At 38.2% G+C, this 23,983-nt stretch overlaps 1 protein-coding gene and 1 long non-coding RNA gene across 13 annotated transcripts in view; one reads left to right on the top strand and one right to left on the bottom strand.

Moving 5' to 3' along the window:
* HDAC9 (histone deacetylase 9) overlaps positions 1-23,983 on the top strand; it is a 938,649-nt gene that overhangs the window by 12,994 nt on the left and 901,672 nt on the right. The gene's annotated exons all lie outside the window — the stretch shown is intronic.
* LOC131509315 (uncharacterized) lies at positions 22,829-23,836 on the bottom strand. Its single transcript, XR_009260424.1, has 2 exons — positions 23,347-23,836; positions 22,829-23,227 (listed from the first exon to the last, which is right to left on the bottom strand). It is a non-coding gene; the product is annotated as an uncharacterized LOC131509315 (long non-coding RNA).

Genomic DNA, 23,983 nt, shown 5'->3' with positions numbered 1-23,983 from the left:
ACTTGATTATGGTGTGTCTTGATATAGTTTTCTTCATTTTTTTTTTTGTGATTTGGGTTCATTCACCTTCTTGGACCTATGGGTTTATGATTTCTATCAAATCTGAAAAGAAGGTAATCACTCTTTTCTTACAAATTTGTTTGGTTTCTTTTGTCTTCTATCGTCTTTCAGGAACTCCAGTTACATGTATATTAGGATCACTGGTGGTCTGTTTATCTTCTTTTATTCTTTTTTTTCCTCGGTTTCATTTTGGATAGTTTTTATTGTGTCTTCAGATTCACTACCAGTAACCACATTTAATGTTGTTGTTGTTGTTGTTGTTGTTTATCACACACATTGTAGTGTTCATCTCTTGAAGTTTAATTTGGGTGTTTTAAAAATATTGGTCACTATTTCTAACTTTTTTGAACATATGGAATAGATTTATAATAACCAATTAAATGACCTTGCTTGTGAATTCTAGCATCTTTTCAGTACTTGACCAGTTTTATTGGGTTGATTTTTCTACTTGTTATGGGTTATATTTTCCTACTTCTTTGAATGCCTGGTTATTTTTGGTGGATAACAGACATTGTGAATTTTACCTTGTAGAGTGTGGGATATTTTTATATCCCTATAAATCTTCTTAAGTATTTTTTTAATGGGATGCAGATAGTTACAGAAGCAGTTTGATTCTTTCAGATTTTGTTCAGGTTTACCCTAAACCCCATGAATTAGAAGGCTTTCCAGGCTGGTTGGTGGGAACAGGCACAATTCCCAGCCTTGAGTGAGTACTAGGTACTATTCCCTGTAGTCCTTTCCTGTGGTCCTTTCCCTGGCCTTGTGTTGTTTCCCTTATATATTGTACTGATCAGTACTTTGCGGAATACCTGAGGGTTATCTGCAAATCTTTGGAGATATCTCTGTTTAGCTTTCATTCCTCTGGAACTCTGTTTGGAGATTTCTAGCTGCTCTGATCTCCGTAGATTCTCAAGTACATCTCTTCAGTTCAGGAGCTGTGCTGGGCTGTCTTTATTTTTCTTCCCTGAGCTATTATCTAGAAGCTGAAATAGTCATAGTACTCATGTCATCAGTTTTCCCATTTCTTAGGGTTTGCCTTATGTTTCCCATTTCTCAAGGATTATTGCCTGGTATCCAGTGTCTTGAAAATTGCTGTTCCATATATTTTGTACAGCACTTTCATCTTTACAAGCAGAGTACATTTCCCATCCCTGTTACTCTGTCTTGATTAGAAGTGTGTGTCCTCCATTCATTTTTCTCTTCCATGTAAAATCTTGTTGGTCAGGATAATTTTTGAGATGATTTAAGTATATAATACTCACTTTAATGCAGTTTATTGGACATTCTTTTTATTTTTCAGTAGTTTCCAAACTTTTTTTTAAATTTTTTTTTAACATTTATTTATTTTTGAGACAGAGAGAGACAGCGAGCATGAACAGGGGAGGGTCAGAGAAAGAGGGAGACACAGAATCTGAAACAGGCTCTAGGCTCTGAGCTGTCAGCACAGAGCCCAACGCGGGGCTCGAACCCACGGACCGCAGATCATGACCTGAGCCAAAGTCGGACGCTTAACTGACTGAGCCACCCAGGCACCCCCAAACTTTCTATAATGAATATTTCATACTGAATTTTTAATTTTAAAAATTAAGTTTTAATGGTCAGTTATGTCCCATATTATGCTTGATGATTTTAATCATTGCCCTAGCCATTCAAAATTCTTCTTAAGGCAAGCCAATCATAAATTAAGAATTTAAATTAGTTAAACATAATTTAAATATTTTTAAGTGGATAAAACATGCTACTATAAGGAAGTGGTATATCCTATTAGCTTGTTTTTTAAGAAGGATTAAAGTCAGGTAGCTTTGTGTATAATATATTCTTGAATTTATAGGATGTGAATGACCATAAAACAGCTAAAAAATTGCTGTCTTTTAAATTGTATCACTTTTTATGGAGTTCCTTTTTATATTTATTTAGGAGATTCTGTAGTTCATGGGTAGGCCTCTAGAATGTTCATATATCAAGTAAGTAGTGAACTATGTGCTGTTGAACTATTTTATTTTTGGTTTTCTCTATTATTTAAGTGATAAAATATAGCACTGTGAACTTATGAGAATAGAGTGACAAAATTCAGGAGCACATCTTGCTTTGGTACATGCATGTTGTTACTTTAAGCATTTTCTGGCAGTAAGGGCACAATTGACTGTGTTAATTTAAAAGAATCTTTGAGGTGGTATAGTTCCATATGCTGTAGGAATATGTCAATGATTTTTGTATTTTATAGTTTGAGTTTTAATGTAGTCTTTTGAAAGCTAGTTGTTAAGCATGGCAGGAAGACTAGAGTTGCTTTAGAATTCTTAGGAAAATAATTTTGTAAGAACAAATTAAAATTAACTTTAACTTTCTTCAGCGCTGTCATAAATACCAGCACGATGAATCCAAAATTGTGGCAATGTTACATTGCTCTGTTTCCAGTATTTAAGCATAAAGGTTAGGCCAGATTTATATTCTCTTGTAAAATTGAACCAAAATATAAATTATTTCTAGAATTTTAAGAACAGAACCTTGAAAATTAAATACCACTCTGTGGTGGAGACTCCTAATTATCTCCCAGTATCTCCTTTCTCCATTGTCCTCAAACCCAGAGCCTCTGAAGTTTTGCTGGGATCAGACCCCACAGAATAAAGATGATACTTCTCAGCCTCCCTTGCAGCTAGGAGTTGTGCCATGTGGCAAAATTCTGGCTGTAGAAAACAAGCAGAAGAGATTTGAGTGACTTCCAGATGGGCCATTAAAGCACAGGGGTGGGCTCTCTTTTCCCTTCTAACTTGCTGGAATGTGGATATGGTGGTGTACTCTCTGAGACCTCCTTAAGAGGCCAGCGTTCTAAGGAGAGAGGAGCAACAGGATTGTTTTTAAAAAGCCTGGGACAGTGACGATGACTTCTTGAGGCAGAGCTGCCAAACCAGCTTGAAGCTTTATGTGAGTGAGGAAGAAATTTCTCTCATCTAAGCCACTGTTATTTTGCGTCTCTGTCACACACAGGCAAAGTTATTTACACTGTTCTCCCAATTTTTTTTTGTTTGTCTGTTTATAAGACAGGTCGCTAGTGAATTTTTATAAGTGCAAGCTTAAGAGGAGCAAGTGATCATGCATCACAGAGATTAAAACTTGTTCTTTGGACGTGATTAAAAAAATTGAACTAGTCCAGTATCTATCAGCTGAAGAGGACCACATAAGTAATGATGGCTCTTCTCTGAGAAACGTAAACAAAAATTCGGGGCCCATAGTTCCTATGCTGACTTTTGGAGAAAACAAGGTTTGAGAAGTGAGAGAAAGCTAAATTATTCAGCTTTATACTTGCTTACAGTCATCAGATTTTTTTTTTTCATTTTCCTGAAAATATTTTGTATTTCATAGTTGTCAAATCCTGAAGTCCACTTTTCAGTGCTACTGTGAAATGGCACCCTTGGCATTTTACACTGTTTACTACTTACTCCCCTCTCTGGAATCTATCCCTGAGCCTCTGTGATGTCCCACCATTACAGTTTCCTCCTCTGATTCTGCTCTCTCCTCTGTCTCCTTTGTAGGATCTTCTTCAGTCCACCCCTGCCCTGTGCACACACTCTGCTTCTTGGCTCACTGTTCCTTTCGCTTCATGCTGGGGAGATCACAAACTGCAGCCATTGGCATGTTTTGTTGATATCACAGAATTTATTTATTTATTTATTTATTTATTTATTTATTTATTTTTTTAATTTTTTTTCAACGTTTTTTATTTATTTTTGGGACAGAGAGAGACAGAGCATGAACGGGGGAGGGGCAGAGAGAGAGGGAGACACAGAATCAGAAACAGGCTCCAGGCTCCGAGCCATCAGCCCAGAGCCTGACGCGGGGCTCGAACTCACGGACCGCGAGATCGTGACCTGGCTGAAGTCGGACGCTTAACCGACTGCGCCACCCAGGCGCCCCATGATATCACAGAATTTAAAGAAACATTGCATTAATTGTCTATATTTGAAAATCTGGATATTTAACATGAAACCCAGTTTGGTTTTTCTTGACCAAGGAGATTGGACAGTACTACTACATCTACTTGTTAGAGCTGAGTTATAGCTGCTAGTTTTTGATTAGATGTGTTCTTTCCTCTTTGTTATAGTGTCTACCATTCCCTATTGCTTATATCTTGTATTTTATTTATTTTCCTTTCTTGCCTGATCTTTTAGGCATTTATGTTTATGATACTCACCTTCATGTGTAATTTGTTTTAAATTGATCATTTTTAAATTTAAAAACAAATAATGCTTGTTTTTGAGAGAGGGTGAGGGAGAGGGAGCAGGGAAGGGGCCGAGAGAGATGGAGGCACAGAATCCTAAGCGGGCCCCAGGCTCTGAGCTGACTGTCAGCACTGTGAGATCACGACCCTAGCTAAAGTTGGACACTTAACTGACTGAGCCACCCAGGTGCCCCTAAATTAATAATTTTTAAAGGCACTTTCCTTTCTGGGTTGCCTGGGTGGCTCAGTCAGCTAAGTGTCTGACTCTTGATTTTGGCTCTGATCTGATCCCAGGGTTATGGGATTGAGCCCCATGTTGGGCTCTGTGCTGAGCATGGAGCCTGCTTAAGATTCTGTCTCCTTCTGCCTCTCCCATATGCTTGCATAGGTGCTCTCTCTCTCTCTAGGAAAAAAAAAATGTGATTTCCCTTTCCTTCCTCTTCCTTTTCAATTTCACTTCCTCCCCCATCTCTACTATTATTATCCTAATTAGACTATCTTGTTGTCTCACCTGGTTTCTTTGCAGTAGGCAACTAGATTACTTTTATACTTCTTATATTATCCAAATTATTTAATCATTCTCCACACTGTTTCTAGAGTGACCTTTCTAAAATTAAAATTTTAGTATAACTATTACTAGCCTCAAGACTTTGAGTGGCTCACCTGACTTCTGGATGACTTCAGACTCCAGCATTGGTATGTACGCAAAATGGTGCAGCCACTTTGGAAAACAGTCTGGCAGTTCCTCAAAAAGTTAAACATAGAGTTACCATATGACCCAGCGGTTCCACTTCCCTCAGGCATATAGAGGGAATTAAAACCACGTTTTTAGACAAAATGTGTACATGAATGTTCTTATCCATTTATAATAGCCAAAACGTGGAAACAACCCCAATGTCTACCAGCTGGTGAATAGATAAACAAAATGTGGTACAGGAACACAAAGGAATATTACTGGGCCATAAAAAAGAATGAAACACTGATATATAAGACATGAAAACAGTATGCTCAGTGAAAGAAGCCTGACTTATAAGGCCTTTTGTAAGGTCTCATTTGTATAATTCCACTTAAATGAAATATCCAGAGATAAGGAGAGTAGTGGTTGTCAGTGACTAGGGGGAGGGGAAATGGCATGTGACCGCAAAAGCATATGGGTTTCTTTTTGAGGGTGATGAAGAGTTAGGTAGGGCTGTTGGTTGTACAACTCTGTGAATATACTAAACAAATCATTCAATTGTGCAGTTTCAAAGGGTAAATTTTATGGTATGTGAATTATACCTCAAAAAATAAATCAGAGACCATAGCAGACATGACTTTTGCTGATCTTTCCAGTCTCGTTTCCCAGTCCTTTCGTCTTCCCACACCCCTCCCTGCCCCTTTCCCCCTTGTGTCGGTGTACGAATCTACTAACTGTTGGAAGAGTTGCATGCTATCTCTCAGTCTTATCCATTTACACATTTCTGCCAGAAGAATTCTGTCCACTCTTTTCTCTCTCAGCCCATCTAGAGAATTCCTGATTTTCCTTCAAGTTTCAGTGAAGATCTCACATCCTCTGGAGTTCCTTCCTATTCATCACTGTTGCTGGATTACTTACGAGGATTAGGTAGATACTCCTGAAACAAGCAGGAGCACCCTACAGTATGAAGAGACATTAACTTTGTTGCACTTATCCAGATTTTGCAACCAGAAAATCTAGAAAGAAGCTCCTTTAACTTCACTGTGCTTGTAAGTTCATGTTTTGTAGTTTTTTATTTTAAATAAAATATGGTGGGCCAGGTATGGGGAACCATATTTTAAAGCAAACATTTTATAAGAGTCTTAATCCAGTTTTGCTGACTCCACGCTCCATTTCTCCAACCCTGTGGGGATTAGGAGCATGTCCTTTGTGACCCCCAAATACCCTCAGCATCCATTGTCATCCTGAATGCTGTTCATTTTTCTGTCTCACTATCTGGATTGGGGACTCCTTGGGGATAGCTGTGTGTATTTCATTTTTCTATCTCTACAGGTAAATCCTCATAAGTCTCCATAGAAAGCATTTGTCAAATTTTGAACGAATGAATGAGCATACTCAGTGGCATCAAACGTAGGCATATGGGAGAGAGAGCTTATATTTGCTATACTGAAAATCAGAGATCTGGGGCCATTTAAGAAATCCTGTGTAATCAGATGACTTTATTAAAACAACCTGATCTCTCCTCTCCCTGCTCTCCTATTCCCCGCCTTTAAAAAGTTATTTCAAAAAGAATAGATTAATACAATGTGAGAAATTTTACTTTTCTCAGCCTGTGCACCTGAGGAAGGTGTTAGAGGCCTAACAGGAAGGTATTTTTAGGCCTTTAGGAAGGCCTAAAGTGGGTATTAAAATGGCACTTTGCCCAACAGATTTTTACAGTGTCTTCTGTATTTTTCAAAGCAGTCTTTCTTTCCTTTTCATGTCAGAAAATTCATAAGTTAAAATTCATGTACTAACATTAACTCCCAGTTTGGATTGTTTTCACTGCACAGTGACAAATGGCGGCTGGTTAATGTTTTCTCTTTGAAAATGTGATTATACTAAATTATTTATAAGTGATCCCTGACTTTTTTACCTATGTTTAAAAAATGTTTAATGTTTATTTATTTTTGAGAGAGAGAGAGAGCATGAGTTGGGGAGTAGCAGGGAGAGAGGGAGACACAGAATCTGAAGCAGGCTCCAGGCTCTGAGCTGTCAGCACAGAGCCTGTTGAGGGGATCGAATTCACCAGCTGTGAGATCATGACCTGAGCCGAAGTCGGACACTTAACCGACTGAGCCACCCAGGTGCCCCTTTACCTTTGTTTTTTAAAACTAGAAATACTTTCCTATCCTACATTGTTTCATTTCCCAGAATCCGACTCTAAGACAAAGGTTTGGAGAGCAGGTAGTTTCTTTAGGATGCAAAGAATACATGGATGGGGGTAGGGAAGGCAGTCAGTAAAGGATGTGTATTAAGCCAGCTACCATTTTGGGCAACTGAAGCTTAATTTGGGGGTGGGGGAAACTGCAAGAAAGCATCCCTTAGAGTTGTCTATTCAAGACACCACAAGACACCACAGAACCAGTTACTCCTTAGTTGAGGCTGCTTCTAGCCTTCTGTGGAGAGGGGAGAAAACCCTTAGGTGACTAAATGGAAGTGTTGGCTGTTGAAAGTCTGTGGGCATTCATTTGAGTGGTAATAGCCACGGGATGTGGGCAGGCAACAACAGTATCTGCTACATCTGGAGGTGGCGCACCGGAGCGGAAGGAGTGCTGAAGGGTGAAAAGTGCCAGAATTTAAGTTAGCCTTACTCAAGCATTTACCCAGCCATCGGTTAAGTACCTACTATGTGTGCAGTACTGTTCTGGGATAGACTGATTTGCATGTTGAACCACTTAGCTTTTTTAAAAACTCAGGTTCTTCTACTTACAAAGATAACTTGTTTTCTTCCTTTGAAAGTTGAGATACAGATGGGATGATATTCCTGCAACTACTTTGAAATGTTTAAAGCAGAATTTCAAATTTATTATTGTGGTATTTACCCAAATTTACCCTGAGAAAACAATGAAAATGAGGTTAGACCATAAACTTTTCTCTTGTCTGGGATATGTTAGCTGGTCAAAAGCTTTTTTTTCTGAGGCTGTGCAAGTTTGGTCTCTATGTGTGGTTTGTATAAGCCAGTAAATTTATAAGTCCCATGAAAGGAATAAGGTACCATGGGGATGGTTATTTTTAGTCAGTTGGCAGTGAAGGCATCCCAGGGAAAATAGATAAAATGAACCTTAAAGTAATAGGTAGGAATTAGCCATGTGGAAATAGGGAAATGATGAAGAGGCAGTGTATTCCAGGAGAGCTTGTGTTCAGTCCAAGAGGCAGTGCAGAACCCACTCAGTGCCCAGGTTAAGCTTTTGACCCATGGGTTGGTCATGACAGGGTGACATTTTGTCTCCATTTCTAACTAGCTGTGTGGTATATGACTGATTACTTAAGTTTTCTCAACCTTTCTGTCCTTAATTATAATTTGGGGATCCTAGTACTATCTATACTACAAGTCTGTTGTAAAGATAAATGAGATACATTATATAAGGCAGTTAGAATATATTCTCAGTAACCTCATCTGTAGCTTTTGGTATCAGTATAGTTTCAGATTACAAGTCATATTTTCTAAAGATGCACCTAGTTCCATACAATAGATTTCTCAAAGTATATGGAACATTAATCCTACAATATCTGCAAGAAGAAAAGATCATGAAGTTAAAAGAATTTGATAAGCCCCGTGTACCATAGATAGATGTCATGGAGAGTCACATTAAGATATTAATATCTCTGAAAAGTCTGTGATTAAATAAACCCTTTTAACCTTGTCTAATACTGTGTATTAAATTTCTTTAATCACCAGTTTCTATTAGATACCTATTTACATTGGATGTTTTTTGGGAAATGTTAATTGAAAGAGCTTCATTTAGTGGATCAAGCAAGTTACCAATAACTATACATCCACATTAATATTGCTCTATCAGAGAAATCACCTTAAGGACTTGTAAATGTCTTTAATATGACAAAATATTAAGATATTGCTCAAAATATTTTTTGAGATTTTCTCGGTAGATATACCTTTGAGCCAGTTTATTAGTCCCCCCACATCAATCATTATGTGATCTGGTACATATTTCATTCCTCGTTTTCTACAGAGAATTGTATCACTTGTGCTGTGATTCCTCCTAGGCCTCATATCTGTTCAGAATGATGTTTTTTTGGCCTCACTTGAGATCATTTAAAGAACATTCCCCAGACAGTTCTGAAAGTCGACTTCCAAAAATACTTGGAGTAATGCCACCATCATTAAACTAAGTGGATAACTTTCAAGGTGAATGGTTTTAAAAGGGGCAACAGCTACTTAGTTGTGTATTTTCTCTGCAGAATAAATGGCTTGTCATTTCATAGTCCTACAAGGAGTGCTGAATTCCTACTCTGTGCTTGTCTCTGTGGTCAATATAGTCAATTTTGGGCAAGTGTTCATAGTCTAGTTGGGGAGAAGTAAATATTCAAAAGTAATCATTATAGGAGGGGATAAATATAGTCATAGAAGGGTCAGAGTGTTATGAAAATAGAGAGGGAGGGGTCTTTGTTGGAGGTCAAAAAAAAAAAAAAAAAGAGCATGCAATGAGCCTTGACCACCAAGTGGAGAACAGAGAGAGGATATTTCAGGTTGAGAGAAGTCAAAGTATAGAGGCCCAGAGATGTGAAAGAGGGTGGGGAACTACAGCCATGTAAGTGCAAATGGAGTGAAGATGCTTCCTAGGAAAGTGGAAGGTGGTGAGACTGGGAAACCAGATGAGGTCCTGACCACAAAGGGCTTTATAAGTTCTAGGGGATGGAGTTTGGAGTTTCTTCTCTAGCTGGTAGCACACCACTGATAGACTACTGAACAGAGATGGCCACAGTCATCCTTGTAAAGAGGTTGTTTTGGTAGTACCATGAATTTGAGTTGGAATAGGGGAAAACAGGAGGCAGGGAGCTCAGGCAAGACCTGTCGTGGTCCAGGCAAGAATGAGTCTAAGCTAAGGTAGCAAGAGTGATGGTGAGGAAGAAGGAAAAGCTTTGCAAGTTGTTTAGGTGATGAGAAGGTAGATTGTCGTCAGTGACTGGATAAGAAAAATAAGGGGAAAAGAGTAGTCTTGGATTCTTTCAGATGAGGCAGGGTTAGATATTGGCACCATTTGGTATGATTGAGAGCCAAGAGAGAAACACATTTTGTGGGGCATTTACTGAGCTCTGTTTTGTACTTGTTTAGTTTTAAATGCTTATTTCAATGTATACCTTTATTGATTCCCAAAGGAGCTACTCTGTGCTAGATAATGTGCTAGACCCTGAGACTATGGCAAGAAAAGAGTCACAATGTTCCATGTGCCTGTGAAGCTTACAGCCTAGTGGGAGAAACAGACACAAACACATAATTACCCAACTCATTACTTAATTAGTAAATAAATAAGAAGGGGACCTAACTCATATGGTATTGTGCAATCCGTTCTGGTACTTAGCAGAACAGCCTGGTCTGCTAAAAGAGATTTGAGGTCATTGGTAAATTGTTGCTTAACTAAACCCATTAGTGAGATTGCCTAGACTGGGTTTGCAAAATGAGCAGGAAAAGGGACTGAGGTTAGAATAACATGAATGTTTAAGGAGAATGGTGAATGAATAAAGTTCTACGATGAATCTGGAAAACCTTGGCAGAGTAGTTGAAAGAAAGTTGAAAGTTGAAAGTAGTTGGAAGGCAGTGTGTGGAAAGTGTTGGGAATGTGGCAGAGAGGTCAAATAAGACAGGTGTGCAAAAGCTCCCATGGACTGGTAACAGAAAGTCTGTGTTGGCTCTAGCAAGAGCAGGTATGTACTGTGTAAGCCATATTTCCATGCACTGGTGACCTGGAACTGGTTTACACTGACTTGTGAGAGCCAGCTTGTTAAATTTTCAACAAAGGTACAGGCTGGTTGTTAAACATAGCCATTACTGTCAACTGAATTATGTATCATTACAATTAAAGACATTTTATTAAAAATCAGTATAGTAAATGTTCAAAATTCATCCTTCCTAATTATTTTACTACCTTCTCTTATTGTCTATGCTCTTAAGGTTATTTTTGTCTAGTTTATCTGGATATGGATGTACCATATAAAATTGTGCTACTGCCTACCTCTTCTGGAGTCTATGTTCACTGACTTCACTTTGGTATCTTGAAATTTCCCATAGTGAGAGTATTGATACCATGGAAATTGGCAAATGCTGCAAATGTGAGATTTTGTTGTGCTGACTGTCCAGACTTAAAGGGATAGATATATTGTTAATAATGCAGACTAAACTCAAAGGAATGTTGGATATGTAGCAATTGCATTGTAAATGATACAAAAATTGAAGAAATATTTTTCCAAATATTCTTCATATATGTAAAATATTATCTAATTCAACAGAGAAGTTGTTCCCAATATTGATGAGCAAGAGAAGTTCTGACATACATATTCATTGTTTCACTTTCATCTTATTTATTAATGTAAAAGAAAATATCAACCAACATTCATTCATGTCAGAGCACACCAGAGTTGGTAAATATCAATGAAAGCATTTTCTAAGAAAGAAGCTGGAAAAAAAAAGAAAGCAGTTGTCTGTGTGGAATTTAAGGTAAAGAATGTTGTATATTTTATTATTATGTGTAAATTCTGTGCTATGTCTCTTTTATACTAGTAAAATTTATAATAAACACACACGCATATATAAACACACATATTTTTTTTTATTGGAGCTGATTGCTAAACACTTATTAGCACACAATGGTTGTATATATGGGATGTTTGGAAACAAGGGATCTACTCTTTTGAAAAGCATGGCAGAGAAGGGATGTTCCTTAGGTACTAGGTTATAGGTAGCCAGAAGACATTTGCAGGTTTGGGGCTTTTTTGTTTGTGTTTTTGTTTGAATGGATTTATAGCCCTAATGAAGAAAGCTAGTAGAGAGGGAGAGATTGATGGTGTAGAAGGTAGAAGTAAATGTTGGAAGAAGGTGACAAATATATGGTAGGAAATGAAATGCAGACCTGTGAGAAAATTGTGGGAAAATTGAAAAATAGGAGGATCCTTATTTTTCTAAGGATGAAGAATGATAACATAAGATGTGATAAATTCAAGTACAGGTACATTAAACTCATTTACATCAGTGAATTGTAATTGAAGAAGTGGGAAGGATGAGCTCAAGAAAAGAAACTCAGAAAGGAACCAGTTAATTTATGAATAACTTATAGAATGAGAGGTAAATATATGATTGACCAGGGTGAATTTTCATGTTGATTTAATTTCTGAAATATTGAGTTGAAATTTTAGCCTGTTTTTTTGGTGGAGATATTTAAAAAAAAAAAGGAGTCAATTTAAAGGTACCTCATGCATTTAAATGCCAAGTATTGTTTCTTTTCCTTAACCCTGCAATGTGATGCTACATTTCCATGGACACAGGTTGAGCTTCTACAAGATGATCAGAAATGGGGTATAATTTGAGGTTGACTAAACTGCATTCATTGCATACATGGATAGTTTGAACACAAGGTAAAATGTTATCCAGACTGCTGAAGAAAACAAGTCTTATTTTGGAACATGACTTTCTTCAGCATTATAATTTATGACTTTTTCACTTGGATTCTTGCTTTTAACACACTCATACTTATATATATACTTCAATCAAAGAAATGCATAACATTTTTGCTTATCCTATCTCAGTTCTATTAGTTTGTCATTATTAAGATTTACAGTCCTTATTTGCCTCTCAGTTGAAATATAGTAAAATAAAGAACTATTTTACATTTGCATGATAGTTTAACATTTCAAGTCTTTTAAGATCTGTTTTCTCAAATACATATTAAATAATTGGCCTAAGTATTCAGAGATATTGGTACTGATGATGCCAAATGTGGATATTGGTATTGAAAATTCAGGCAGCTGGCTCCTTGTTGCCATTGTAGTGACCATCATTGAATCTGACACTGTGTTACCTACCTCCTTCGTAAATCTAATACCACTTCAGCCATCTGGCTGACGATCCTGGCATCTTAGCTTTGATGTTTAAAAGAATAATGCCTTACTCTGTATTTCCGTTATTAGAGTTAGAACACTGTTGTGGCCCTGCTCCAATAGCTGGTCCTTGTGTTTGTTGATTGATTCATGGTTGCAGGAGGCTATTGCTGTTCTCAACCTCACGTTCATGTTCTAGGTAGAAAAAAGGGGGTGGGGCAGGGGAGGGACAGTACCAGGCAGGTGGTGTCTTGTTTAATCACAAAAGCAAAAGCTTTAGAGAACCTTAGCACTTCCTTAGCAGTGTTCTGCTTATACCTCGTTGTCCACTCCTAGCTACAGAAGAGATTGAAAAGTGAATATTTAGTTTCCCAACATCTATAGCAAGAGACAGCATAGGAGAGAATGGCTTTGGTTAGCCAATTAATAGTGTTTGCTAAAGGGGAGGCTCTAAAGCCCTGTGTAGCTCCAACCTTTGCACTTGTATTTTTCACCAATTTAAGGCTGTCTTATTTGGGAAGGCAGCCTTTTCAGTCTCCATGCCTACTGGCCTAGGAGAAACTTTTTTGGCCTCCATCTAGACTTTACTTTTAATTGGTAAGTAAAGCCATCAGACAGTTCCTGCTGGACAAGAGGATCCATTCTTCAGTGTCAGTCTAGATAGAGCAGCTCAGGAAGTGAGACACAATCCTGGACTTGAAAGGGGACCAGTGTTAACAGGCTCTCTTTACCAAGCGTGGCTGCTGGGAAGGCTCCAGTGAAAAAGTTCAGCAAGGAGGAAAGTATTCTGAGAATCTGCCTGATAATACTTTTTGTATCTGAATGCTTTAAACAAGTATAGCTGCACACATTACTTGGTTATTTTCTGGTTGTTTCCAGACTTCTTGTTTGAAATATGTTAGTTTCTGTGCAGCTGAAATATGTTAGAAAAGAGTGAAATTTAAGTAAACTATTCATGGACTACTTGGGAGCACTGAGAATGGGTCTAAAAGGAATATTTCTAAAATCCCTGTCTACAGGCACCTGTGTGGCTCAGTTGGTTAAGTGTCCAACTCTTGATTTCAGCTGGGTCCTGATCTCACATTTTGTGAGACTCAGCCCCGTATTGGGCTCTGCTCTGAGCTTGGAGCCTGCTTGGGATTCTCTCTCTCCCTCTTTCTCCCTTTCTCCCTGCCCCTCCCTCACTCATGCTCTCTCTTTCTCTCTCTTGCAAAATAAATAAACTTAAAAAAATCCCTGTCCTGATCAATCTTGCACTATTCATACCTGCAAAAATATTTCTGACCCTCTAGGCATGGAATAATTCTTTGTTTTGGATTTATGAGAATAATTATTAAATGACAAAGAAATTTGCAGTGTGTGTAAGTGAAAAGCCAATTATTAAATTATTTGCATAATTAAATTCCACCAGGAAGATATAACAAAGTATATATATTTTTTTCTGAGATCTTAGTGTATTCCAGTATTGAGCTAAGCAATTCATACATATCATTTGATATTCTTGAAGTAGTTACTATTATTTTCCCCTTTTGTAGAATGTGATGCTCACAGAGATGAAGTTACTTGCCCAATATTTCAATGCCAGTACTTCGTAGCAGCTGTGATTTGAAACCAGGCAGTTTGCCATACCTGCCAGGTGTGGATCCGTGCTCTTAATAATAATAACATTAGGCATTATGCCAAAGATTTTATAGTCATTTCATCTATTATTCATTAAAATCCTCGATGTTGGTACTGTTATCATCATCCCTCTTTTACAGCTGAGAACACTGAGTGTTAGAGAGATTGAGTGGCTGTTTCAATTTATTGCAGCTTCCAAGGCATGGCTTCCAAACCAGGCAGTCTGATCTGACTCCACGTGGACCCTAGACACTTCACTACACTGCTTGTATGTAGTCAGTCCCAAGTTTGGCTCGTATCTCTATAGTTATTAAAGTATGTATATGAAATGTAATGTTTATTCCTAAAGAGAAAATTTCCTCCACGTTATAGAATTCCAGAAAAGGCCTCTCATGTTTCTCAATGATTTCATGCTGAGAGAGTTTACTCTGCCAGATCAAATTTGGTAACTGTTTTCTGGTGAAAATTTAATACAGATTGCTTTGTGCCTGGCATGTATGACCAGAGCTTAGATTAGTTCGTTTTTTAAGGTGAATTGAGTGAATTTCTCTTTATTAAAATTAACTAAATTCATATTAGAAACATTCCAAGCTGAGAGAATCTGACACAAAAATTCAGCAGTGATGAATGCCTGACTGGAACAGTTATATTTTATGTGACTTGCTGATGTTTTACGACAAGGGAAAAGTGACCATTTTTATTCTTTAAGTACCACTTCGCTCAAAGGATATTAATAGATAGCAATGTGTACTCCCTTTTACTTTGAGTTGTGATTGGAAAGAAAGTGTTTCTCAGTCTCAAAAAATAATCTATTTCATTACAGATACATTCGTATGAAATTATAGTTCATTTTAGGTCAGTGGTGCGTCGGTTTTGGTTCAGATATGTATAAAATAAAATACAATGCAAATGTGTTACATGGGGAAAAACCAACTCTGTATTATTCCAGGCACATTTCATCACCTTTCTTTCACCCAAATTCCGTGCTGTATTTTATAGTGACTGACTCACAGGGGAAAGATCTATGACTTCTATCTTGCTGCATGACCTTGGGAAAAGTTAGCTTAAATGTATGAAAGGATATTTCAGACATTGACTCAGACTAAATAAATGTGCTAAATTTGATAAAGTGAGTGGGAAATTTTTCTCACCACATGGAACCACTAATGGGCTTGGGAAGTAAACATGGTTAAGTAGACAGAGTTGCCTTTTTATTACAATAATTCTGAGTTGGCCCATTAGCATGAATAACATTTTAGTGAATTTCTCATTTAAGACTGACCCTCCCTCCAACACCCCCCCTGCAAAAAACACCCAAAAAACAAAAAGCAAAAAAACAAAAAAACCCACAAAAAACTGGCTACACAAACCAAACAAAAACAAAGTAAAATGTCTCCAGATGAGAGAGGTGTTGTGGTTGAATTGTGTTCCTCCAAAACAGTATGTTCAAGTTCTAATCCCTGGTACCTGGGATTGTGACCTTATTTGGACAAAAGGGTCTTTGCAGATGCAGTCAAGATAAGATGGGGTCTGGGGCACCTGGGTGGCTCAGTCGGTTAAGTGTCCCACTCTTGATTTTGGCTCAGGTCATGATCTCACGGTTGTGAGATGGAGCCCCACATCCAGCTCTGCACTGACAGCTTGGAGCCTGCTTGGGATTCTCTTTCTCTCTCTCTCTGCCTCTTTCCTCACTTGTGTGTTTTCTTTCTTTTTCTCTCTCAAAATAAATAAATAAACTTAAAAAGAAGGTAATATGAGGTCATACTGCAGTAGGGTGAGCCATTAATCCAGTAGGGCCAGTGTCCTTATAATAAGAGGAGAAGAGAGAGAGAGAGAGTCAGGGACATGCAGGGAGAAAGCCATATGACAGCAGAGGCAGAGATTGGAGGGATGCAGCCATAAGGCAAGGAATGCTTAGGACTGCCAGCCACCACCAGAAGGTAAGAAGAGGCAAGGAAGGATTCTACCAAGTCTCAGAGGGAGTATGGCCCTGCTAAAACCTTGATTTCAGACTTCTGTCCTCTGGAACTGGGAGAGAATAAATATCTGTTGCTTTAAGCCACCTCATCTGTGGTAGTTAGAGCAGCCCTAGGAAACTAATGCTAGAGTGCGTTTGGAATGGTGGTGGAGAGTTCATGGTAGTGCTCTGTGGACTTGCTCTTTCCCCTTGTTCCACATTTTCCTTTTTCTCCTCATCAGAAACATGAGAATACTGGGTTCTTTTTTCCACGTCCAGCACATACCTTTGCAACATCACTTCATCTCTCTGGGTTTCATTTGCTTTGTGGGTGAAGTTAAGATGTCACACTCTTCTACATAACATTAATGGCTGACATTTATGGGACTTCCTTATGCCAGGCCCACCGCTTAATGTGTATTATTTATATACTCCTCACAAGAATCCCATGAGGGGGGCGCCTGGGTGGCGCAGTCGGTTGAGCGGCCGACTTCAGCCAGGTCACGATCTCGCGTCTGTGAGTTCGAGCCCCGCGTCGGGCTCTGTGCTGACAGCTCGGAGCCTGGAGCCTGTTTCCAATTCTGTGTCTCCCTCTCTCTCTGCCCCTCCCCTGTTCATGCTCTGTGTCTCTCTGTCCCAAAAATAAATAAAAAACATTGAAAAAAAAAAATTTAAAAAAAAAAAAAAAAAAAAAAAAAGAATCCCATGAGGAATGTATTTTTATTATCCCTACTTTACCAATGGCCCAAATAATGACATTTGTCTCTGACTTCTCACTTTTTCTTGACTTGTCCCTTTAGAGACTAGAACGTGGGAATCAGAGCTAAAATAGTGGTAGTGTTTATGTTTCTTTGACACATACCTAACCTGACTTAATCTGAGTAGAAAGGATGTAAAAGCCATTGGAAAGGAATGATAGATCAACATGGTGCTCTTGCTTTGGCCATGTCAGTTTCCTCATCTGCAGAACAGAGGGTTCCTATTTTCCTTTTGAAATTCTCTTTCTTTGCTATACCTTATTCCCCTTTTTATTGTGAAAATTGTCAACATAATTTCCTTAATTTCTAGCCTGCTTAAAAATTTCATTATTGGAGTGACTTCAAGGTAGGATATAATAGAGGAATTTAGTAATATAGTTGCAATTATTGATGTTCACTGTGTGCTAAACACTGCATTCTGTGCAGCGACCTATGAGATCGATGTTATTATAACACAGTTTAAAGATTAAGGCTTATAAAAGTAACTAGGTCAAAATTACTAGTCTCCAAATCTTCATTTATTTTGCCACCAGACTCTGTTTTTGCATTTTCTTGTTATAGAGGGCCATTAACACTGTGACACGGATTAATTTATCACATTAATGATTGACTTGGAAGATATGTATCTGGGCTCTAAGAGGATACTGACCAGCGTAAGTACATAAGGGAAATCTGGCATCTGAAAAATGGTGCTCTGAATAGTGTATCTTAGGCTTGGGGAGGGGGCATACATACCATAAAAACCACAGGTGGGGCAGCTTGGGGATACCAAAGATGAACTTTTTTTCTTCCAGAATATTTTGTCTAAAGCTACTCTAGAATTAAACTCATTCATCCTTCATTACCATATTTAGGACCAGCAAAAACTGATGTTTCTTGCTATAATTTTTTGTTGCTGATCTTCTACTCAAGAACATGGTAGCAAACCTTACAATCTGCCCCTAACATGGACCTTTTAGTAAATGCTAGGTTACAACCCTGTAATAGAATAGTTGTTATATTTGAAATCAGAGTGCATCAGTAGTCATTCCATGCCTTTTCCTTGGAAGGCATAGACACTGTGTCCCATGCTTCTAATAGTAAAAATTCTTAGAAATACAGCAAGCAGTAGTGTTTGAGTAGGTCTTAGAGGCAAAACTGATCTGACCAAGCAATGTACATTGGTTAAGTGAAATATGAAAGGCTATCTGTTCTATCCTAGCTGCGGATGTTTGCCATAGAAAATGTTTGTGATGGCATACTAGAGAGACTGAAGCTATCGGTTTCTTGCTGACCAAATTTGCCTTGGTTAAATCTGTCTTCTGTCTTCTAGACCCTAGAGAGCTGTCATTCTCCTGAAGAACTGGGTAATATAGTGAAGGAAACAGGAAGAAAGTTGGAGCAGCTTAGCTAGTTTACCAAAAGGAATTAGTGGGAAAATGCACTTGGACAGTGAATAGACACTGGAAAGTCTGACTGTCTAATTTGGATTTTTCCTAAATACTTGTCATGGTGAGATGAAATATCTGTTGAACTAGGAGTAAGTGTGTCAGTATTTTGGTCACCGCTCTGCTACAAATTAACATTAGGACTGAAAAGTAGTGCTTTGTGGCAATAATTTTTTTAGCTGTGTGTGTGTTTGTGTGTGTGTGTGTGTTTGTGTGTGCGTGTGTGTGTGTGTGTGTGTTTTAATTAGAGAGAGAGAGAGAGGGAGAGAGGGAGAGAGAGAGAGAAGTCAGGGGAGAGTGGAAAGGGAGAGAGAGAGAGAGAGAGACAGAGAATGTCAAGCAGACTCTACACAGCATGGAGCTCGATGCAGCGCTCAGTCCCAGGACTATGGGATCATGACCTGAGCCAAAATCAAGAGTCGGATGCTCAACTGACTGAGCCACCTAGGTGCCCAAAAACTGTGGGTATTTTATATTCCCTGTAACTTCCCCCAAATTTCTTTACTACCTGTGAAAGACCATAGGTGTCTTGTTGAGAGTACATGTCATCAGGTGGTGATCAAACTGCTGGATGTTGACTGTGGCCTCACCATGCTGCCCATATTTGCCACCAAAGAACATTTTCTTTAGTAACATGTCGATGGTACTACAATGTTTATCTGGACACTAGTATTTAATGGATAATGATAATGATGACTATTACCATTACAGTGGAAGCATTTATTATCAGCCAGGTAGTTCAGCGATATACCACAGGGGAAGGTTTTGCCTCTAAAGTACTTTTGGCAATGTCAGGAGACATTGTATGTTATCAAGAGAAGGGAGGAGTGCTACTGGCATCTAGTGGGTAGAAGCCAGGGATGCTGCTAAACATCCTACAATGTACAGGACAGACCCCACAACACAGTTATGGGGCTTAAGATGCTAGTAGTGCTGAGGCTGAGAAACTGTGCTGTATAGCCTGTTGCTTATTTATACTTTGTATACACGGTGATCATAGAAGGTATTAAGACCATCTTACACCTGAGGCCCAGAAAGGTTAAGTCAGTTTCTCAGTGTTAAACAGTTCATATAGAGACAGAGCCGACATTCCCATCTCAGCCTCTAAAGCCTATTCCTTTTAAACTAAGAGATGGTTCTAAACCCAAACCTTTTCTCCCCCTACATTGGGAAACATCCTTCACCTCAGTTTTTCATGTTTAGTGTGAGATTTTCTGTCCTTTACCCAGAAGTTTGTAGTAATATATTTGGGTTGGGGGTAGGCAGTGAGGAGGAAAGATAGGGTGTTTGGAGATTTTCAGAAACTTGAGGTATTATACTTAAATGTAATATTTTTGGCAAAAATCTGTAGTCATAAGCAGTGTGGGTGAAATACAAATGTATATTTAGAGTTTAGTGTTGCTCATACATATGCATTGTTTTTAGATTAAGAATGAGAGCTTTTAGTTTTTCTTCTCTTTGTATCTTTCAAGAGCAATTTGATTTGCTCTTCTCTTGGGCGTGATGGTGATTTGTAGAGTTTGCTGCTTGTTGAGGAATCGAATACTCTTTGTGGAAACTTGAGGGTGAGAGTTTGCATGCTGGCAGTAAGGTAGTTTTGGGGCATTTTGCACTTAGAGCATAGCAGAAGATACAGAGATGTGAGGAAGACCAAATTGTACTTTGGGGAGGGAAGTGTAGAGAGCTTCAAGAGGAAACTGTTTTATTTGCTTCTTTAGTCACTGATAAATTTTAATTTTGAGATAAAGCATGACACATAAGTAGGGTTATTGGAGTATAAGAGGTGGGAAAATTAATTTGAATTATTTTATTTGAAATCTTACATTGTTGTGAGTGGGAAGTATGGCTTAGGAAAATTGACAAGACTCATTCCCTCTGTGATACCCATTTTTTTTTTCACCGAAATATTAAAATGCTTTGAAACAGTGTATTTTGGGACTGGTGCTTTGGAAAATATAGATAGCCATCCTGGATAGGCTTCTGCTTACCTGTGCGGAGTCGAGTTTTATTGTGGAGCCTTGGGACAGCAGCTTCAGTTGCTTTGTACGATAATCACATAGAACAAAGGCAACTCTTTGATTTACCCGGTGTTCATTATATTTGGTAGATATAGTAAGCAGAGAAAGGACAGGTCATGGAACCAAGGTAACATGAGTACCATAACAACATGCAAATACCACTTCCAAATTAACGGTAGAGGAGTTGAACACAGATGGCTTCTAAGCAGCATCCAAAAAATTGAACATTTTAAGAGAGCAATACACAGAGATATGCTCAGTGTGGCAGTCAAGTTAACCAAAAGAATGAATTCCTGCTTTCAACATTAATTTCAAAGCATTAAGAATACTGAGGTTTAATCTTTACTATCTTATGTTAGCTATAGACATCATTATTTTAACTGGCATTCACTAATTATTACAGTTTACTTTTAAGTAAAAAATGGTTGCTGTATTATAAAAGAATAATTTTGGAAACTCTGAAACTTAATAGTTCACAAGGAAAAAAATGAGGAGATCTTGAGGCGAAGATAAGATTCTCTGTATCATACCAAACCTTGATTTGAATTGTAATTGTTCATTTCTTTTTTACCCTTTTATACTACCTTTGCATTTCTTCAACATGCCAATCCCAGAAGCTTACATCCAGATCTATGGTTTCAGCGGAATTTAAATATAAGTTTCAGAAAATACAGTAATGAAAAGTCCCCGTAGCATTCAATCGTAATATTTTATACCAGGCAGAGAAAAATGTTAATTCATTTTCACATAGAGTTGAAAGATTATGCTAGACTTGATTTTCTTTAGAGACCATATGCATATTTACCAGAAGAATAAACTCTGGTTGTCAGTTATGTGTGTAGGTTGGTGAGAATTTAGATATGTTAGATGAGGGCAGTATTCTTGTAAGAAAGAAGAGGAGACAAAGTAATGAAACTGACAGTTACTGAGGACTTACTAGATCTCAAGTACAGCACTGGGGGATGCTATATCATGTAAATGTCACAACAGGTCTGGGACCTAGATGGTATTTTTTTCATTCTATTGTAGAGGAAATAGAAAAAGCTACAATCTCTAGGAAGTACCTTTTCTGCTATACCCCGATCTATCTTTAGTATCCGGACCAAGAAATGGAGATTTTTTTTGGCGGGTGTGGGTTGGGGGGGAACCAAATTATAGTTGTTGGCTGACTTGAACACAAAACTCCAAGGGTTTGGATTAATCCTTAAATACAAAGGTTTTTCTATTTTGGGTTTTAAATTTATTTTGGTGTAATATTTTCATACATTCATTCAAATTACTGCTTGAAACATTTCCCAATGGCCCTACAGACATTGCTTACAATGACAGATTTTGGCACGATGGGCACTATTTAATTTGTAAAGTAACCCTTCCTCCAATAGCAAATTTTAAGATATGGTAGGTTATCTGAATTCTGATTTTTCATGTTTATTTGGTACTGCAAGATATTACTACCCCCTTTTATTCAAAGTTATTTTATCCAAAATGGCAAAGGGACACTGATTAATTTAAAGCCAGAAGTCCAAATGTGATTTTTGCACCTGATAACTCATTTCCATCCTTGTGTATTTTAATTATAAATAAATATACAACCCCCAATTTAAAACAGGTTGCATTCAAAAGTTCATTTGGAACAGAGTTTGGAGTTTGAAACATTTTCCATAGAAACAATGTTACGTTTCCAGGCCAACCTACAAAAACCTATTTAAACCATATAGTACAGTTTCTGCTCTATAATCGTCATGGGGCCCACACAACATATATTTCTACTGGGAAAATGCGCTTGAAGTTTGGCTTGGCATAGACTAGTGCTTCACTGGGGTAGAGGTGGGCACTTGAAGCCCTCCTGCTATCTTGGCAATGAGAATTAGCTTTTTATTTTTTCCCTTACAATGTTGCCTAAGGTTCCCATGAACTTAGGTGAAGACTCTTTAGGATAAAGGCCAAGGCAGGGAATGGAGCATCTTCCAAGAATGGATACATGATTCAACATGTTTTGGCTGCAAGCAAGAGACTACTCAATTTGAATAATAGTATGGTTTATCCTCTCGCTTAAAAACTCTGGAATGAGTGGTTTGGCTTTGGTTAATTCAGTAGCTCAGTGAAGCCAAGGTTCTGGGTTAGGTTAGGTTCTTTGAAATCTTTATAGCCTCGTGGTGATGAGATGTCCCTAGAAGCCACAAGAATCTTGTCCTTGAATAACAAACTCTGAAAGGTCAAAGAATGAGGAGTGGACTTTTAATCATAATAAGTAGGAAAATATCTCCCAGAAGGCCTTCTCCCAAGCAGATGTCCCTTTCTCCATTGGCCAGAGTTCTGAGTCAGAGTCTGCTCCTAAACCAGTCACTGGCCACCAAAATCAGACTGGTAGCACTGGCTTAGACTCTAAGCTTCAGATGAATTATCTTCTGGGAGGCGGGGCAGTTGCACACTTTCTCTGAGCACAATACCGAGCTCATCTGGAGATGCGTAGACAAAGAAGGTCTGTTGGGTGAATGTCATCCATGTCTTCCACACTCCCTGCCACTAGAGAGCAATGGCCTTGGGCAAGGGAAAGCTTATAAATTGAGTTTTTGTTTTAGTTTTCTCCAATGAGCTATGTGATCTTGAAAAACTCCAGTTTCTGTAAAATAAGGGAGTAAGATAGAGTCATTTATTCCTCAGTTTATTCATTCAAAAATGTTTATTGAGCATCTACTTTGTTACAAGCAGTATTTTTGACACAGAAAATATAAAACAAACCTTGAACAGTCCTTCCCAGCTCTTACATTTCTAAGTGATTCCATGTGATATGCTGTCATCTTGGTAAAACTCTGTGGGATGGGGTAGAGATGGTGTAGTCACGTAAGGCTGTTTCATGGTGTAAACTTTGGGGGGCGTTTCTTGGCCTTGGCCACTTCATATCACTTCTGTTATTTTCTTTTTCTTCTGAGAATACAGGAGATTGATCTGATCCATTCCATTTGTCCAGCCTCTAGCTGTTGTTCCGGACAGGGTTTCTGTCTTTCCATTATCCATTCTAATACAAGACACAGTGTCAGAGCATTTTTCTTATACTTCTGCCCCAAAAGCAACAGATAACGTGATTGATGTTTTCTAAGTTTTTGTTGTTGTTGTTGTTGTTGTTGTTGTTGTTGTTGTTGTTGTTGTTTTTCGCTTTTTAACTGTTAGCAACAGAGGAAATAGATGGTGGTGTGGAGGGGGCTTCTTCACCCTCTTCATTCATTTCTCTTAGACCTGTAGAGAAATTTGAAAGTGCACAAAAAGAATGATAGGGCTTCTGGGAATTAAAAATACTGAATTAAGATCTACTTGCATTTTCATGAGATACCAGATTTGGTGAGAAAGAAGGAGAAGAGTATGTTGGAAGAAATTGACC

This window comes from Neofelis nebulosa, chromosome 4 (genome assembly GCF_028018385.1).
Source record: "Neofelis nebulosa isolate mNeoNeb1 chromosome 4, mNeoNeb1.pri, whole genome shotgun sequence".
NCBI lineage: Eukaryota > Metazoa > Chordata > Mammalia > Carnivora > Felidae > Neofelis > Neofelis nebulosa.
Note: the sequence above shows the minus strand (reverse complement) of the source record. Positions and strands in the feature narration are given on the sequence as shown.